General features: G+C 36.2%; 1 long non-coding RNA gene across 1 annotated transcript; it reads right to left on the reverse strand.

Moving 5' to 3' along the window:
* Nucleotides 1–559: 559 nt before the first annotated feature.
* On the reverse strand, nt 560–1,962 carry LOC131626747 (uncharacterized). Its single transcript, XR_009291271.1, has 2 exons — nt 1,531–1,962; nt 560–1,326 (listed from the first exon to the last, which is right to left on the reverse strand). It is a non-coding gene; the product is annotated as an uncharacterized LOC131626747 (long non-coding RNA).
* Nucleotides 1,963–20,697: the final 18,735 nt, after the last annotated feature.

The raw sequence follows: 20,697 nt of genomic DNA on the forward strand, positions 1-20,697 counted from the left end.
TTGTTTCGAGATCATTAAGTCAAGAAGCTTAGGGTATGAATTGCAAGGTATTGAGACATTGTACGAGATTATGGAGGCGCCGTTATACTTTCAATATATTGATGGCTTATCGTACAAGTTTGGTTTGAATTAAGGAATTAAGATTGAATTAGGGTCCCAATGATTAAAGGGTGAATTCGATTTGATGGTCTAATTGATCCTATTATTCGAATCTTATTCAAGGCATTTTGTTCATCAAGAACTTAATTCAAGCTAAAATATATGATGCAAAAATGAGGTTGTGGATTGTTTTTGATCGAGGGATTATCATGTTGCTCATTGTTTGTTGATTGCAATACAAGGTGAATTGTTTGGAAATTGATTTTAAGTTCATTCGAGAATTAAGATGGGATTCAAATATCATTCATTCAAAGTCAAGGTTTAAGACTATTTGGCTCAAGTTCAAGATTCAAATTCAAGTGCTTTTATGTCCATTTAAAGATACAAACATCCAATTTCTACATGTTCAAGTTCATCATTCAAGTTCATTCGCCAAACTTACAAACTTACAAAATTCAAATATCCAAATTTCCTTTTTATTATCCATTACAAAAGATTCAAATGTTCAAGTTACATTCAAAAACCCATTCAAGCCCATTACAAAATTACACAAAAAATACTCTTGGCCTATTGTTCTAATCCCAAGCCTTATCCTATGTTCTCCTTGCTTCAAGCGTTTTCCATGCCAAACCTGTACCAATTATTCAGTATCCATACAAAGTGGTGTGAACAAGCCGTGCAGCAACATAAACAATTTCCAGCCTACACAAAGTTGAACCAACAAAATCCTGCATACTTCACAAATAAACCGAGCCAGCACCTGCATAACGAAGAAAAGAATCATAACAAACTTGGACTCACCTTATAACAAACTTCTTCACTTTCTGAGAACTTCTTCACGATCAAAAACTCTCTCCAAGAACCTTCATCCTCTTCATCTTCAATTCTCCAAGAACCTTTGAATCTTCATCCTCCATAACCGACCTTCACTCTCTCAATTTCTTGGAGAACTCACAACCGAAAATTCCCCTGGATCTCAGAACCTCTTCATCATCATTCATATTCACCAATAGAAAAAGAATCAGAAAAGGGAAGAGAAAAACAAAAAGAATCATGTAACAGAAAACGTAACAAACTCGATTGACAAAAAAATTTTCTCTCTGGAATTCAATCGGAAATCAATCTCTCGCGGGACCTTGATTCATCTTTGTCATCCTTCACAGATTCGGGACCTCACTCCGGCTTCATCCAAATTCTCTACTCTGCAAAAATTCTCTCAGCCTCAACCTGCAAAATCAATCAATAGAACCTTCGTTAATCTTCACTCTCAAGAGCTCTAGAACATCTCACGATTGAATCATTGTTTCTCTGTTCACGCTTCATAACAACATCGCGGTTAAATCATTGAGAACACAGAGAAGGAGATTTATTCTAGAAGAAGAAGAAACGCAAATCGGAGGGAACGAGCAAAAGAACAACACGAATGTTTACCTTATGCTTTCGTTGCTTACATCTTCGAATCGTCATCGGAGCTTCTCCGATCAAAGAGTGAGATTTGAGTGGAGCAAAGAGAGCGAATCTGAGAGAATCATAGACGATTGGAGAGGAGAGAGGTCAGAGAACTCGAAACAAATTAGGAACGAAATTGAGACGATGAAGAGGTTTGGCCGGTTCGGTTCATGGTGACTTGACCGGAGAAGAGTGCATTACGGCCGTCGCCGTCGTCTGAGTGTGAGAGGAAGAAGAACGAGAGAGAAGGCTGACAGTCACACATCGTAACCCTAAACTCCTTTGATATTTTACTGTTAATTGTGTTTGATTTAATCATTAAGTGATGTTAATTGGGTTTAGTATGAATTGAATGAGTATTAGTTTTGTTTAGTGGATTAATCAATTGATAGAAACTAAAAATAAATGAATAGAAAACTCTCTCATGGACCATCAGCAATGGGCCTGCGCCCTAGCTTCTCTTCACACCATGATTTTCACACTTAAACCCCTCTGTTTCATATAAAATTCACATTAGTTTTAGTTTTTTTAACTAGTTTGCTTTCCATCAATTTTAGCATAATAACTAGTCAGAGACCCGTGCTTCCGTACGGGTGATTTTTTTTTTGGTGTAGTATTTTTTTAATGATATGAATAATATAAATAAAAGGAATTATAAGCAATATGCATAATTAAAAGGAATTGTTTTACTTGAATAGAGTTAGAGTTTTATTGATTGCTCTGTTATACTCCCAATTCTTTGAAAACCGAATATCCATAGGAATCGTTTTGAAATTTGAAAATAAATACTTTAGTTTTCAAATAAAAGTCATTATTGTTTAAAATAAAATAGGCATTGTATTGAAAGTGACCCTTAAGATTAAACATTATTATCGTATTCATGTGCTAATTTTGTGTGTAATAAAGAACCATATAAAAAAGGACATGTGAGTTGGAGAAAAAAATAAAATTTTAACAAATGCAAATGTAAAATTTTAAATATAAATGAAAAATATGAAATAATCATATAAAAAAATACTATAAGATGAAGATAATAAAAATGAAATATTAACATTTAAAAATAAAAACTATCTCTCAATTAATAGTAATTGTTGATTAAAATAAAATAGCTACTATGTTGATAATGACCCGTGAAATAAAAAAATAATTTGATGCGATATAAAATATATTTAAAAACAAATGTAAAATAAACAATAATCATGGAAATTTAATTGTATTAAATAATGATAAAAAATCGTGAGATGGAGAAAAAAATAAAAAAAAAATATTATCTCTCAAATAAAGACAATGATTGATTAAAATAAAATAGACATTATGTTGATAGTGACCCGTGAGATAATAAATAAATAAATAGGGAAAAAAATTAAAATGAAAGTAAGAAAGTGTGAAAAAATGTGAGAGAAATTTGAAATTTTAATTAAGATAGAGAAAATGTGTAATGATCGATTAAAAAAAATTAAATATTGAGTTGATAGTGGCCCGTGAAATAATTAAATATTTTTGAAAATAATAATTAAATGATCGATTATTAATATTTTTTGCGATAATAGATAAATGTAGAAAAATTAAAATGAAAGTATGAAAAAATGAAATGTGAAGGAAATTAAAAATTTTTAGTAAGATTAAAATTTAAAAATAGATTATTAATATTTTTTGTGATAATAAATAAATTAAGAAAAATTAAAATAAAAGTAAGAAAGTGTGGGAAAATGAAATGTAGAAGAAATTTAAATATGACTTTCATCATCCATGACTTACATGTGATGTCATCATTCATGCAATAAAGTTGTAGGAAAAATATTATTTAATTCGGACCAATGAAAAGCTAACATTTGGGACATCCATTCAATAAAGTTGAAAGAGTGAATACTTAATTTGTTAGTTACAAAAATGACCTTTTATTAGTGCAAATAAATTTTGGTGAAAGGGTAATTTAGGCAATTTGGTCAATCTATTATTATTGAATAGATAGTAGAAAACATAAAAAAACCATCAAATAGTTTTGTTAGATTTTTGCATGATAAAAAATAACATAAAAAAATGTAATATTTTTGCTTGTTAGAATTTAATTGATTTGTTACGTAGTTTAGTTTTAATTCTTTGACAAAATACCATGAAAAATATTATATTTGATTAGATTTTTACTTGATAAAAAAGAATAATAAAAAAACATGTAATCTTTTGCTTATTAGACTTTAATTGTTTTCTTACATAGTTTTATTTTAGTTTTAGTTGAAATACCATAAAAAACAATTTAATCTTGCTAGATTTATTTTAGAATTCATTTAGAATTTAATTGCTAGTATTTTCTATGGTCGGTGCATGCTTCCTTGTTATTACTGATGCGTTTGCTGAGATGTGCGAGGTACTTCGAGAGAGCCTTCGATTGAGATTCGACTTGCTTCGTGTTCCACTTTATTTGTGAGACACGAATTCGCTTCTGATGCGATTGATTTGAGTCGTGTTCCACTTTATTTGTGGGATACGAACTTCCTCCTGACGGGATTCATCTGATCTCTCATTCATTGAGATGTATATTCCTGCATTGTCTGGCTTGTGTTCTCTTGCAGGTTGCTTATGTGGTTATGCTCGACGCGTACCACATATCGCTCGTGATTTATTTTCACGCCGATGCTTTCCGACTTTGCTTGATGCTGGCTTACACGAAGTATTCTGGACTTCTCTGCTTACGCTTGCTAGCTCATTGCGGATTTGCTATCCGTTTGGTATTGTTTCCTTGTCCCTTTTACCGCTTTCCGCATCATCCTATAACATGAGAAGTAGGACCTAGACATGCATCTGGCCAAGCCCTCGAAAGAGGCTCTGTTTTTGTTGGTGTGTTTATATTTGTGCTTTGCGGCAGGGAGTCACGGTGTAATAAGTCCTATATGGCACTCCGTTAAGTCCTCATGGAAGGCATGTGGAAAGGGTTAGCAATCAACCCCCGCCCAGTCTCATCGAGTCTGTTCAGTATGCGCACGTTACACGTTACTCGCTTCTGAACCAGCACAAGATCTTGTTATCGAGTATGTCAGGAAAAGGGTTCATGTAGCCGGACCCCCGCCTTTCCTATAGCTCGCGTCGCTCGACATTGATGCTCGGTGTACGCACGCATCGTTTTCCTTTACGATCCGTGACGGCTTGGTTAATGAGAGGGGTCCGCCCTCTTGTCTATGGTGCGATCATTTTCGCGAGGTCTAATGCTTGGTTGACTTGGGTTGAGCTGCTCCCCTTGGCTATGGCGGGACCGCTTTTCTACCATTCGGTCAGTACCGTTGGTTTTGTTTGCTTTACGAGCGGATGCTCGTTTGTGTGATATTTTTGTTTGTTTCCCTTTTCCCTCGTAGGTTGATAGCTTAGCTTAGATTTGTACCCTTTGTATGATAACATTAGGTAGCAAGCTTTCCCCCTTAGCTTAGGCTTTTACTCATGCATTCTTTAAAACACAAACCACACTCTTTCATTTTCTTTTCTTAAGAGCTTGTTATTTCCGCTCCATTCCCAGCATAAGTCTCCAAAGGTCGAGCAGCGGAGTGCGAATGTAACTCGTTCACCTAAAAAACACAAAACAAACAAAACTAGTTAGCCGAGCTACGGTAGCTCTGATTCTGCAAAACAGATACGTAGGCAGCGGGGTAGGGCCCGTGCGAGCACAATCCTTTCTTTTCCCTACATTCTGCATTCATTTTAGTCCAGATTAGCGTAGATTTGTTACTCACCCATAGTTTTAGACACAGGCGTGAATACCATCGAGTACGATGGGCGCGAGGGGTGCTAGCACCTTCCCCTCGCGTAACCGACTCCCTTACCCTTTTTCTCTGGTCGTGAGACCGTTGTTTTGTTTTGTGGTTTGCTGGCATTCCCTTCCTTTTCAGGATAAATATGTTAGTGGCGACTCTGTTAATTTTCGCGGTAGCGACAACATGCTTAATACTTTAAGGACAAAGAATATAGTGGGACCTGGAAGGGATCCAAAGGATCCACTTGTAATTCCTGAAGAAGAAGAAGAAGAAGAAGAAGAAGAAGAAGAAGAAAGTGTTGGCAGTGCTAGATGGAATAACAAGTGGGATGACATTGAAAGGAACATGACTCAATGAAGATCTATAACTACTTTGTTTTGGAACTTATGAACATTATGTGTTTTGGTTGAAACTTATGTGTTATGAACCAAGTTTTTAGTTATGTAATATGAACCTAATGTATTAGAGATCCACTTCTTGTGCTTTGTAAGAAATGTAATGGAGCTCCACTTTTTGTACTTTGCAACTTATGTTATGGAGCTCCTCATTTTGTACTTCGCAACTTATGTAATGTTATCCTTATCCTGTTGCCAATTACAGTCATGTTATATGTAACCTTTTGTTCATCAATCAATTAAATTAGCCTTAACATTTTGCCAATTACAATTATGATACATTTCATGATACAAGTAACTATTGCTAATTTTGAACCTTAATGATACAAACAAGTAAATTATGCAAGTACAGTAGACATAGTTCAACAACCTCGTTTCATTAAAAATCAAGTTCTATGAAAAACATTACAACACTAACACCTTAAAAAACGACATTACAAAATTCAGTACATAACACTTACTTCAGCAACTACATTTCATAACAAAATACACATTGATCATAAAGGACACAATAAGACAAAACATCTTCAATCTTCCATAAAATTTCTCTGTTTTCAACTTTGTCTTCAAGTTCTTGCTCTTCTTCCTTGATTCTCTATACAAGAACTTCATATATCCCAAAGATGACATGGCTTCTGAATCCGTGTTCGTCGTATGTACAACTTAAGTTCAAGAGTTTTCTGCAAAATCTTCATTCCAGATGAAGAGATTGCGCGTATATGCACTCCTCCAATTAGAGTATCTCCAAAATAACCTACCTTTGTTTGGTCCATTCTTGCTGTGATATGACACCATACGAACCTGACACCCACAAAACTTCCCAACTCGAGATTTTACCGAAGCAGTTGACATGATGTTGGAGAGCATAAGAAGAATAAGACCAAAATGATGACGAAGACAAGCAAGACGACCAAAAGGACCGAAGCAGGTTTAACGATTTCAGTAGAGAGGAGATGAAGAAGAAGAAGATGAACATGAAAAATTGGGAAACTTGCTTTCACGATTAGGGCAAATGAAGAGATTGGGAGTCCTCTTTATAAATGAACCTATTTGTGCCACGCTGTTGTAACTCGGTTTTTCGCGAACTGACTCCTTGCTTTTTTTTTTAAATTTTTTTTTTTAAATTTTTGCAAGAGTCGCCACCGACTTTTATTTTATCCAAATAGGAAAGGCATAAAAGAACAGAAAAAAGACCTTTTGACAGATTTTGGGTTCGGGGGGTTGGTTATACAAAGGGAAGGTTTTAAGCACCCTTTGTATCCATGGTTATCCATGGGCTCTTAATTGCTTAGCTCACTTTTGTTTAAATGCTTTATTGATTTGAAAATAGAAGAAGTGAAGATAGACAATAAGTCACATAGGTCTCTGAAGAGTTTCACCGGGAATAATGCCCTTCAAATACCAGATGAAAGTTTTTGGAAATAGATGAGAAGTTTTGAAAACACGTTGTTTGTAAATGAAAGGTGTTTGAGCAAGCAATTAGGAGTTACCTACTCTTAATTTATAAGATCTTTCCTATGCATTTAATACTTTTCTTAAATGATGGTATGATTAAAAAAAAAAGTAATAAGAGGGAAAACCATAGAGGTGCAAGTGTGCAAAGTGCTTTTTTTTAAAGTTTTATCTTGATTATTAATGTTTTAGCTCAAAGGTAAAAATATGGTCCAAGTGGACAAAAGGAAGATGACGGAAACATAAACAATGCGTCCAAATGGACAAAGAAAAAAAAATAGCGGAAGCATAAATAATATGTCCAAATGGACAAAGAGAAAATAGCGGAAACATAAATAATATGTCCAAATGGACAAAGAAAAATAGCGGAAACATAAATAATATGTCCAAATGGACAAAGAAAAAATAGCGGAAACATAAATAATATGTCCAAATGGACAAAGAGAAAATGACATAAACATAAATAATACGTCCAAATGGACAAAGAGAAAATAACAGAAACATAAATAATACGTCCAAATGGACAAAAAGAAAATAACAGAAACATAAATAATACGTCTAAATGGACAAAGAGAAAATAACAGAAACATAAATAATACGTCCAAATGGACAAAGAGAAAATAACATAAACATAAATAATACGTCCAAATGGACAAAGAGAAAATAACAGAAACATAAATAATACGTCCAAATGGACAAAGAGAAAATAACATAAACATAAATAATAAATAATAAAATAAAGCATAAAGCAAGAAATATAAAGAACAATATAATAAAATGCAGAAATTAAAGTCAATTGTTAGTATGTTAGCACGTGAATCATCTTGAAGCTAGTCAAGTATATCCACGATGTTAGTGAAGATCGATGGTGAGTGAATGATGATCTCGGATTTAAAGTTAATGAAAATTTATCAGAAGCTTGATAGAATCATAGCGACTTTACGATAAATTTCTAAAAGTCTTAAATCAACTGCATACAATCTCTGTCATATTTGATCTTTTATTCCAATTCGGGACAAAGAAAAAGATAAGAAATAATATCAAATAATATACAAAAATAAACCTGAAATTGTGAAAAATTTACACAATAATAAGAGAGATATTTTGAAAGTATAATTAGGTTAAGAGAAAATAAAATGACAAAATCTTAAATCTAAAACAAATTAAACCTAATTCATTTTTTTTTTGATTTTTTTGGAATTGATTTTAAGTTAATTAACAAGCTAATTAAACAAATAACTAAACAAATAATTAAACTTAACAAGAAAAATAAATCTAGTTATGTATAAAATTAGTATATAATATATAAACCTAATTTAACAAAATAAAATATTTTTTTTCGAATTTTTTGATAGGTTAGAAATAATTTAAAAAAAGCAAATATATACATAATTACTAATTAATTAAGCAAAATAAATTAACTATGAATAAAAATAAAATATTTTTATGTCAAATATTAGATTATAAAAAATATAAACCTAAATCTAAAAGGAAAATATTTTTGGAATTTTTTGATTGGTTGAAAATAATTAAAAAGCAATATTTACATAATTACTAATTAATTAAGCAAAATAAATTAATTATGAAAAGAAATAAAATATTTTTATGTTAAAAATTAAATAAACATTTTATCAACTTAAAACTAAAATTAAAACATTTTTTTTGAGAAATTGAAAATATGCATAAATATGGAGTTTTTAATTCATGAACTCCTAACACAACTACATATTAAAAACTACATTGTACTTACTTTATGATGTCCCAAGAGTGGAATACAGTGATTGAAATTGATTGAAGGTGGCTATTTGAATGAACCTTGATTTTTTACAAGTTTCTTGAAACTTTTGAAAAATATAAAATGCTTAAACTATGACTTTGGTGTTTGTTGTTGTTCTTTCCCTTTGGCTCCTGCTTTTTTTGCTCTCCCTTGAATGAAGAAAATGAAGCTCTATTTATAGGCAAATGATTTAATATGGAAGCCTTGCAAGTGGAAATTGTCATGATTGATTTTGTGGAAAAAGAATGGAATATTCTTTTATGCTAGGTTAAAAACTTAACCATGGTTTAATCACTCAAGTATTATTCCCTCCAATCTTGCAATATTATCTTTAAGCATCTTGAATGGTCATTGCTTGCATCACATGAAGCTTCCTTGTGTAACACCCTTCTAAACCCCGCGGAAATTAACATTAAAATCAGAGTAAAACATGAAGAAGAGTATTACAACGCCAACAAAATAAACAATATTCATGTCATGCCATAAAGGAACGATAAACCAAAAATTATTCAGGTAGCATGTTAACACAGCGGAATATTCTTAACAACTGAATAATCAAACATCTGGAGTCGAAGACTCATAATTCAACCATAAACCATAAACAAAACAGAAGTCTATCAGCCAATTCTAAAATAACGTTCCCGGTGTTACACGACCAGAGCATGACACTGACCCAACCGACTCTAACGAACTACTTGACGAGCTAATCCTCACCAAGTACACAAGCTACTCCTCAATCTGAAAAATAACAACAGTAAGGGTGAGTTTCATTCGCATTAACAAATGTTATAGGTATATAAACAATGCAACTTCATCCATACATTATTCACCCAAATCAATTATATTCAGATAATATAGCAACATTCATACCAAATACACACAAATCATAACATTGGACAACTTCCATTCATGTTACAATTATACACAACAACCTAATGCAATGCAACTAAATGCATGTGGTACCAAACATGGGATAACCCATCTCACCGATCCACCACCATAAAGATCCGGCTACTTCTCTCACCAATTCCACACAATGGGAATTAGCTACCGCTGTCCCACCACCATAAGGGATACAGCCCACAACATGATTATGAAATGCATGTATCAACCATAACATGCTCATCATCAACATTAATCAACCAGATATCATAATCATCAACCAATGCAATAACAACATAATCCACCACAACCAATTAAATCAAGTGTTTAAATTAAATTCGAGTCACAACTCAAACACCGTTTTATTGCATATCTCACTGAATTAGTCTCACTATGTTCGAAACGGCACATCAAACAGACTAACAGTTAAAAAGTTATACATCGTTAAACTTTAACAAAAAAATCCAAACAGCACAGCACGCGGCGCCAACATCCACACGCGGCGCGAAACGAGGGAAAGTTACGCCTTCGCGGCGCCAACACCTACACGCGGCGCGACGCGAGGAAAAGTTACGCCTTCGCGGCGCCAACACAGGTACGCGGCGCGACCTGTGCGTATCAAAACATCTTGCCAATCAGTCCACCTGTTCGCGGCGCCACCCTGTGCACGCGGCGCGAACCGGTGATTTCAGAAATCCCGACCTGCAGAAAACAGCATTCTATGCCTCCCAAATACTCTCAAATCATACCAGTACGAATTTCAGCAGAATAAACCACACATACGACATAAAATGCACGTTTACACATACTTCTAATCAGGTTTAACATCATTGTTCATCACCAATCATCATTCACAACCTAAATTGAATCAAAATTCTATAAACCCCAAAACCCCAAACCCGACATATAATCCAATTCGAAATCCTAACATACAAATTCCATCGAATCATCCATACATCCCATAATAGAGGTTAATGAGAAGAATCCCCCCTTACCTCGATGTCGAATTCTTGAATGCTCTTCCTCTTCGCACTTGCTCTTCTCCCAATTTCACGTTCAATCTCCTCTGCTCCCTTTTGGTTCTCTTTTTTTCACAAAAATACTCCTCTTTTCTATTTTTATGAAAATATAACTTTATTTTAGAAAAAGGGCTTTGCAACTGATACACCCCCCAACTGCTACTTACAACACTGGCCCATTAGCCTTATTTCATCCCTATTCCCAAATAATTCCACTCAATTCTAATATTTAATAAAAAAAATTAATTAAATTAAATAAAGAATTTTATGGGGTGTTACAACCCTCCCCCACTAGAAAAGTTTTCGTCCTCGAAAACATACCTTAGGCAAAGAGTTCTGGGTAGGAGTCCTTCATTTGGCTCTCCAATTCCCAGGTAACATTTCCACCGGCTGGTCCTCCCCAAGCTACTCTGACCAACGCTATCTCCTTGCCACGCAATTGTTTCACCTTCCGATCTTCAATCCTCGTAGGCAAAGCTTCAACTGTCAGATTATCCTTTACCTGTACATCATCCACTTGGATAACATGTGACGGATCAGCAATGTATTTCCTCAACTGCGACACATGGAATACATCGTGCAGATTCGCAAGTGTCGGTGGTAACGCAATGCGATACGCCACCTCTCCCACTCTTTCTGAAATCTGAAACGGACCAATGAAACGCGGAGTTAATTTCCTTGACTTTAGAGCTCGTCCGATACCAGTCATAGGTGTAACTCTCATAAACACGTGATCTCCTTCTTGAAACTCAAGAGTTCTCCGTCTCTTGTCATGATAACTCTTCTGACGACTCTGAGAAGCCTTCATCTTCTCCTGAATCATCTTAATCTTTTCTGTCGTTTCTTGAACAATCTCTGGTCCAATCACCGCACTTTCGCCAGATTCATACCAACATAAAGGCGTTCTACATCTCCGACCATACAAAGCTTCAAACGGAGCCATACCAATGCTCGAGTGAAAACTATTATTGTAGGTAAATTCGATCAAGGGTAGATAACTATCCCAAGTACCACTCCTTTCCAACACACAAGCACGCAATAAATCCTCTAGCGATTGGATAGTTCTTTCTGTCTGTCCGTCCGTCTGCGGATGATAAGCAGAACTCAATCTCAGCTTAGTACCCAAAGCCTTCTGCAACCCTTCCCAAAATTTGGATGTAAACCTTGGATCTCTATCTGACACGATACTCGAAGGAATACCATGTAAACTCACTATCTTCTCAATGTACAATTGAGCCAGCTTCTCCATCGAGTAATCCATTCTCATTGGTATAAAGTGAGCAGACTTAGTCAACCTATCCACTATGACCCAAATGGCTTCATAGTTCTTCACCGTTCTCGGCAATCCAGAAACAAAATCCATAGATATACTATCCCACTTCCATTCCGGAATAAATAACGGTTGCATAGCTCCATATGGTTTCTGATGCTCAACCTTCGACTTCTGACAAGTTAAACAAGCATAGACGAATTCAGCTATTTCTTTCTTCATTCCAGGCCACCAAAACAGCTTCTTCAAATCATGATACATCTTGGTCGCACCAGGATGTATACTCAATCCACTACGATGTCCTTCTTCGAGAATACTCTTCCTCAATTCAGAAACATTAGGAACACAAACACGATTACCAAACCTTATAATACCATTCTCGTCGATTCTGAATTCACCTCCCTTGCCTTGGTTAATTAGAGTCAATTTATCCACTAATTCTACATCAACTTTCTGACCTTCTCGAATCTCTTCCAGAATGCTACTAGTCAACTTCAGCATGCCCAACTTAACACTGACAGGAGTGTCTTCGCATACTAAACTCAAATCTCGGAATTGTTCAATTAAATCCAATTCTCTCGCCATAAGCATAGACATATGCAAGGACTTCCTACTCAAAGCATCGGCAACAACATTTGCTTTACCCGGATGGTAATTCAGTTCAAAATCATAATCCTTGAGAAATTCTAACCATCTTCTTTGTCTCATATTCAACTCTTTTTGATCAAATAAATACTTCAGGCTCTTGTGGTCACTAAACACCTCAAACCTCGAACCATACAGATAGTGTCTCCACAATTTCAACACAAATACCACTGCTGCCAACTCTAAGTCATGAGTCGGATAGTTTCTCTCATGTACCTTGAGTTGCCTCGACGCATACGCGACTACCTGTTGATTCTGCATTAGTACACCTCCTAATCCCAACAATGAAGCATCGCAATATACAACAAAAGATTCCGCCGGATTCGGCAAAATCAAGATCGGTGCACTAGTCAATCTCCTTTTCAATTCTTGAAATCCTTCTTCACATTTCGAATCCCAGATGAATGCTTGACCCTTCCTAGTTAACTTAGTTAACGGTAACGCTAACTTCGAGAAACCTTCAATGAACTTTCTATAGTAGCCCGCAAGACCAAGGAAACTACGGATTTCGGAAACTGACTTCGGAGCTTCCCATTGAGACACTGCTTCTACTTTCGTTGGGTCAACGGCAATACCATCTTTAGAAATTACATGCCCAAGAAAGCTTACTTCACTTAGCCAGAACTCACACTTTGACAGTTTCGCATAAAGTTTCTTTTCCTTCAGTAGTTCTAATACCACTCTCAGATGCTCTGCATGTTCTTCTTCACTCTTAGAATATATTAGAATGTCATCGATAAATACCACCACAAACTGATCCAAATAAGGATGGAAGATCCTATTCATATATTCCATGAAAACCCCCGGCGCATTAGTTACTCCAAATGGCATCACTGTATACTCGTAATGACCATACCTTGTTCTAAATGCTGTTTTCTGAATATCGTCCGTCTTCACCCGAATCTGATGATATCCCGACCTCAAGTCAATTTTGCTAAACACACTCGCACCAACCAGTTGATCCATTAAATCATCAATCCTCGGTAATGGATACCGATTCTTGATAGTAACTTTATTCAGCTGTCTATAATCCACACACAGTCTCATAGAGCCTTCTTTCTTCTTTACCAACAACACCGGCGCACCCCACGGCGACACACTAGGACGAATGAATTCTTTTTCCAGTAACTCTTCCAGTTGACTCTTCAATTCTGCTAATTCAGATGCCGACATACGATACGGCGCCATCGACACAGGACTAGTCCCAGGGACTAACTCAATAGCAAATTCTACCTCCCTCTCTGGCGGTAACTCTCTTACATCCTCTGGAAAAACTTCTGGAAATTCACATACTACTGGTAAATCACTACTCACCGCTTTCTTCTTCACTTCCATGGATGCAATCAACATAAACACGGCGGCCCCGTCCTTCATGGCTTCATCCACTTGTCTAGCAGTCATTGCTAAATCCTCGACTCTGACATCTTCAGGAAAAATAACTGTCTTCGTGAAACAGTTGATATGAACCCGATTAAATTGCAACCAATTCATACCCAGGATGACATCAAGTTGTTCCAACGGAAGGCATACTAAATCCATTCCGAACTCTCTACCAAAAATATCAATTGGACAGTTCAAACAGGCAAACGAAGTAGTCACTGAACCCGACGCAGGAGTGTCAATGATCATACTTCCATGAATATCAGATATTTCCAAGTTCAGACGTTTAGCACAATCCAATGAAATAAACGAGTGAGTTGCTCCAGTATCTATTATTGCAATTAAAGGAGTGCCATGGATAAAACACGTACCTTTAATCAATCGATCCTCCGGAGTAGTCTCTGAACCTGATAAAGCGAAAACTTTACCCCCAGTTTGATTCTTCTTTGGCTTAGGACACTGTGGACTGATATGGCCCTCTTCACCGCAGTTATAACAAGTCACAGTCCTTCCCTTGCAGTCAGCAGCAATGTGGCCTGCTTTACCACACCGGTAGCACTTCTTCTCTTCACTCTTGCACTCGTGAACACGATGTCCAGGTTCCCCACACTTAAAGCACTTAACAGGAGCACTAGAGTCTCCCCCACTAGGCTTCTTCCAACTTCCAGCTTTATAGTTACCTCTACCATATGGTTTACCACGGTCCATAGGCTTCTTTCCTTTCTTGTCAACTAACTCACGGGAGTGAGATGACTTCAGCTTCAGGTTGTCCTCTTCGTAGATTCTACTACAATCTACCAAATCAGCAAACCGACGAATCCTTTGGTACCTGATTCCCTGCTTAATTTCATCACGGAGACCATTCTCGAACTTAACACACTTCGAAAATTCGCTCGCTTCATCATTGTTATAGTGAACATAATACTTTGCTAGCTCCACAAACTTGGACGCATACTCTGGCACAGTCATGTTACCTTGTGTCAGCTCCAAAAATTCAATCTCTTTCCTGCCTCTAACACCCTCAGGAAAGTACCTCCGCAAGAATTCTCTCTTGAACACAGGCCAAGTGATCGCTACACCTGCAGATTCAAGTTCATCTCTACTAGCCATCCACCAATCATCAGCTTCTTCAGACAGCATGTGAGTCCCGTACCTCACCTTCAGATTTTCAGCACAATCGATCACCCTGAAGATCCTTTCAATTTCCTTCAGCCACTTCTGAGCGCCTTCGGGATCGTGCGTGCCTTTGAACAAAGGAGGATTGTTCCTCTGAAAGCTATTCAGCTGCTTGTCAGCACCAATACCAGCTCCATTGGCATTCCCTCCCAACACACCAGCAATCATGCCCAGAGCCTCAGCGATCGCGTCGTCATTTCTTCCCCCTCTTCCGGCCATTGTTCTGCTAAATATCAGACAATATTCATTAGAACAAGAAGTATCGACAGTGTCAACTTTACACTAGTCGTATACGAAGGATTAACCGACACTAAGACTCTGACTCAAACGACCGACTATGCTCTGATACCACTATTGTAACACCCTTCTAAACCCCGCGGAAATTAACATTAAAATCAGAGTAAAACATGAAGAAGAGTATTACAACGCCAACAAAATAAACAATATTCATGTCATGCCATAAAGGAACGATAAACCAAAAATTATTCAGGTAGCATGTTAACACAGCGGAATATTCTTAACAACTGAATAATCAAACATCTGGAGTCGAAGACTCATAATTCAACCATAAACCATAAACAAAACAGAAGTCTATCAGCCAATTCTAAAATAACGTTCCCGGTGTTACACGACCAGAGCATGACACTGACCCAACCGACTCTAACGAACTACTTGACGAGCTAATCCTCACCAAGTACACAAGCTACTCCTCAATCTGAAAAATAACAACAGTAAGGGTGAGTTTCATTCGCATTAACAAATGTTATAGGTATATAAACAATGCAACTTCATCCATACATTATTCACCCAAATCAATTATATTCAGATAATATAGCAACATTCATACCAAATACACACAAATCATAACATTGGACAACTTCCATTCATGTTACAATTATACACAACAACCTAATGCAATGCAACTAAATGCATGTGGTACCAAACATGGGATAACCCATCTCACCGATCCACCACCATAAAGATCCGGCTACTTCTCTCACCAATTCCACACAATGGGAATTAGCTACCGCTGTCCCACCACCATAAGGGATACAGCCCACAACATGATTATGAAATGCATGTATCAACCATAACATGCTCATCATCAACATTAATCAACCAGATATCATAATCATCAACCAATGCAATAACAACATAATCCACCACAACCAATTAAATCAAGTGTTTAAATTAAATTCGAGTCACAACTCAAACACCGTTTTATTGCATATCTCACTGAATTAGTCTCACTATGTTCGAAACGGCACATCAAACAGACTAACAGTTAAAAAGTTATACATCGTTAAACTTTAACAAAAAAATCCAAACAGCACAGCACGCGGCGCCAACATCCACACGCGGCGCGAAACGAGGGAAAGTTACGCCTTCGCGGCGCCAACACCTACACGCGGCGCGACGCGAGGAAAAGTTACGCCTTCGCGGCGCCAACACAGGTACGCGGCGCGACCTGTGCGTATCAAAACATCTTGCCAATCAGTCCACCTGTTCGCGGCGCCACCCTGTGCACGCGGCGCGAACCGGTGATTTCAGAAATCCCGACCTGCAGAAAACAGCATTCTATGCCTCCCAAATACTCTCAAATCATACCAGTACGAATTTCAGCAGAATAAACCACACATACGACATAAAATGCACGTTTACACATACTTCTAATCAGGTTTAACATCATTGTTCATCACCAATCATCATTCACAACCTAAATTGAATCAAAATTCTATAAACCCCAAAACCCCAAACCCGACATATAATCCAATTCGAAATCCTAACATACAAATTCCATCGAATCATCCATACATCCCATAATAGAGGTTAATGAGAAGAATCCCCCCTTACCTCGATGTCGAATTCTTGAATGCTCTTCCTCTTCGCACTTGCTCTTCTCCCAATTTCACGTTCAATCTCCTCTGCTCCCTTTTGGTTCTCTTTTTTTCACAAAAATACTCCTCTTTTCTATTTTTATGAAAATATAACTTTATTTTAGAAAAAGGGCTTTGCAACTGATACACCCCCCAACTGCTACTTACAACACTGGCCCATTAGCCTTATTTCATCCCTATTCCCAAATAATTCCACTCAATTCTAATATTTAATAAAAAAAATTAATTAAATTAAATAAAGAATTTTATGGGGTGTTACACCTTGCATTATCCTTGAATTATCTTTGAATTATCTCACTTTAATTGAATTTTAAATAAATAAAATTCAATAAAAAATGAAATAAAAATGTCATGAATCATGGATATATTTTGAATTCCCTTAGCCATATTATAATCAAGATTGAATCACAAAAGAATTGGCCTTTTTGAAAAAAAATCAAGTTTTGGTCATTACTTGTTTCATGCATTTTTTCAAAAAAGGTGAACTTCATCAAGGCATATCTCCCTCAATTTTGATCCTATGAAAGTGTTCTTGTACTTTTTGGAAAGCCCAAGATGTCCTCTACAAGCCACTTTGGAAGCTTTTTTGCATTTGGAGAAGTTATCTTAATGATATGGGCTTTGACAAAAAACAGTTTTTTGTTGACTTTCAAAATGACCTGTAATGTTTTGTCTTATATCTCTTATGCGGAAGCATTTCTTGACCTCGGGCCCAACATCAAAGTTGTAGAGAATTTAATTTCCTTGAGAATGAGCGTGGTTGGAATTTTTCTGATAAATTATGAGATAGTTATGGTCGGTCAAAGTTCAGTTGACTTTTAGGTAAAAAACTCTAATTTTGCAATTTTGAGTTTTGTTGATTTCTGAACTTTTCTTGATGAATTATGATAAATACTTGATCAATTGATGAATATTACTTCCAATGATTGATGTTGACCAAAAATCTTGATTTTTTACTGCAGTTGACTTTTTTTCGATGAACCGCGGTTTTGCGATCTTTCAATGAATCAAGGTCTTCTCCTCCATTAAATGACATAAATTGAATATAATGTTAATTTGAAGGCCTTTGAATCATATTTTGAGTCTTGGAATCATCTCCTGATTAAAAGACAATCCTCTGGTGAAATTAGGTCAAAACCCTAATTTGGCGCTTCTGGCGATCTTGAGAGTTGTCTGCCTTAAACTGAGTCATCCTTGGACTTGAATATTGATTGAAGGAACCTTTGAATCTTGAGAGAATGTTGAAACTCTTGTGGGCCATAAAACCCTAATTTCTTCAGCTTTCTCTTGATCATTCTCCTGTTTTTGACACACGAGCAACAAACTTTTTTCTTTTATATTTTTTTTTGTTGGTAAATAAAAATATGCATGATGATAAATGATAATGATAATGATCACGATACTTAGAAAAATGATGGGATCTCAGAGGTCAAAATTTGGGGTGCAACAGATGCCCCTATTTAAGTTTCTTCTATCCGGAGATGTGAAGATTGGAAATCTTCGTTTCGACGTGATTGAAGAGACTTAAATATATATAAAAACACAATTTTTGAACCTGAGATGCAATGTAATGCTTATGATTATGAATGCATATGATTTCCACGAGATGGAAACAGGACACCACAGGGGAGAAGTAAACAGACTCCGTTGGGGAAAAGGTATGCGTCATCCAGGAATAGAATCGAACTTCACAAAAGAAAGAAACAGTCAACAGAAGCTTTCAAGAGTAAAACGTGAAAGGAACTTTGGACAGGAAATCAACAGAGACGTTCAGAAAGAAAAATCTCTGGAACCCACATCAGAAATAATTCAAGAGTAAAACATGAATGAATTTGGAAAGGAGTATAAATTGACAGAGGCATTCAAGAGTAAAACATGATTGAACATCATCACAGGTGTAGCGGTAAAAATGTGACTCGATGCGTTCTCACGCATTCGAGGTACAATAGAGTCGCCACCGAACTTTATTTATTCCAAAAGGAAAGGGAAAATATCGATAAAACCCACAGATTAAAAAGAACGGATAAGATGGTCATCGCAACCAAATTTAGGTTCGGGAGTCGGTTAAGCAAGGGGAAGGTATTAGCACCCCTCACCTCCATCGTACTCGATGGGACCCATTTAGTTAATCTTGTGATTGATTGTTAGCTTATATCTACTTGCGTTATTTATTAGGTTGGAAAGAAGGAAGAAACAAAATAAGATTTTTTATTATTATGCTCGCCAAGACATTTGCATCTTGTGCCTACGTATTCCCTAGTGCAATGGGAAAGTCAGAGCAATCGTAGTTCGGGGTAAAACTACGAGTTTGTTGGTTGGTTTTAGCAAGAGGTACTCGATCGCATTCAAACAATACTATGCGCACATGGATAGGAGATTATTTGCATCACTACAAGAATGGATAACTAAATCAAGATTAAGACAAGATTTTGGCCATCATCGCATTCGAGTGGAGAAAAATCGATCCTCACATGTGGGAGTATAATTGCATTTGGATGGATAAGTGTCTCGTTTATAAAAAAAGATTTTAAAATTAAAAGGTGTGGATAAATTGAAGTTGTTTGTTAAGAGAAATCAAACTTTTAAACAAAGGCTTAACGGCCATCGCCTAAATGCTTGAAAGAGAAAATTGTACAAGTACGTACAACCCCCTCGTAGGTGATGAAAAAAGATTGATGAGTTGAAAGATTTTTAATTAGGTCCAAGTATTTAAACAAAAGCTTAACGGCCATCGCTTAAAATACTTGAAAAAAGAACTCGCTAAATCGAGTTTTTATGAAGTCTTGTAACGGAGTCAACGCGCTCAAACAATGGCTTAACGGCCATCGCCTAAACGCTTGAAGAACAACTTGTACAAGTATGTACAAACCCTTCTTCATTATCCATTATTGACTAAAATAATTTGATTAAAAGAAAGTGTTTTGTAAAAAAGAAAGGTGAATTGATTCGAGTTTTATGGAGCCTTTAATGGAATCCAAGTATTCGAATAAAAGCTTAACGGCCATCACCCAAATACTTTTAGGACAACTCGTACAAGTACGTACGAACCCTCCTTGATTCATCCATTGAGTCTCAAAATTCGACTTGATTAAGAAATTATTATTGTATCATTTTAAAATATTTTTGATAAATTCTAAACATACATCCAAAGAAATATTTTTTGCCTTTTTATAAATCTAGTAAATAAAATAAACAATAAATATTTTTTGTGATTTTAGTATTATATGAAAATAATTCTAATAATAAAGTGTTAATTGTTAGTTATATATATAATCAAGACAATAAAAAGGATAATAAAAATAAAGAAAAATGGGCCATGGGAGGTGCTAAACCCGAATGGAGGGTGTAAGGCCCATATGAAACAAAAAGCTAGAGAAAAAAATATTTAAAAAAAGAGTTTGGGCCGGACCGGGTCGGGTCAGATGGAACCCGGATCCGGCTCTCTTCAACACAAAGGTTGGGTCGGAAACCCTTAGCAGCAAAACACAGAGGCAGCGCCTCTTTCCCCTTCATTC

Source organism: Vicia villosa, unplaced genomic scaffold (genome assembly GCF_029867415.1).
Source record: "Vicia villosa cultivar HV-30 ecotype Madison, WI unplaced genomic scaffold, Vvil1.0 ctg.000320F_1_1, whole genome shotgun sequence".
In the NCBI taxonomy this organism is placed as follows: domain Eukaryota; kingdom Viridiplantae; phylum Streptophyta; class Magnoliopsida; order Fabales; family Fabaceae; genus Vicia; species Vicia villosa.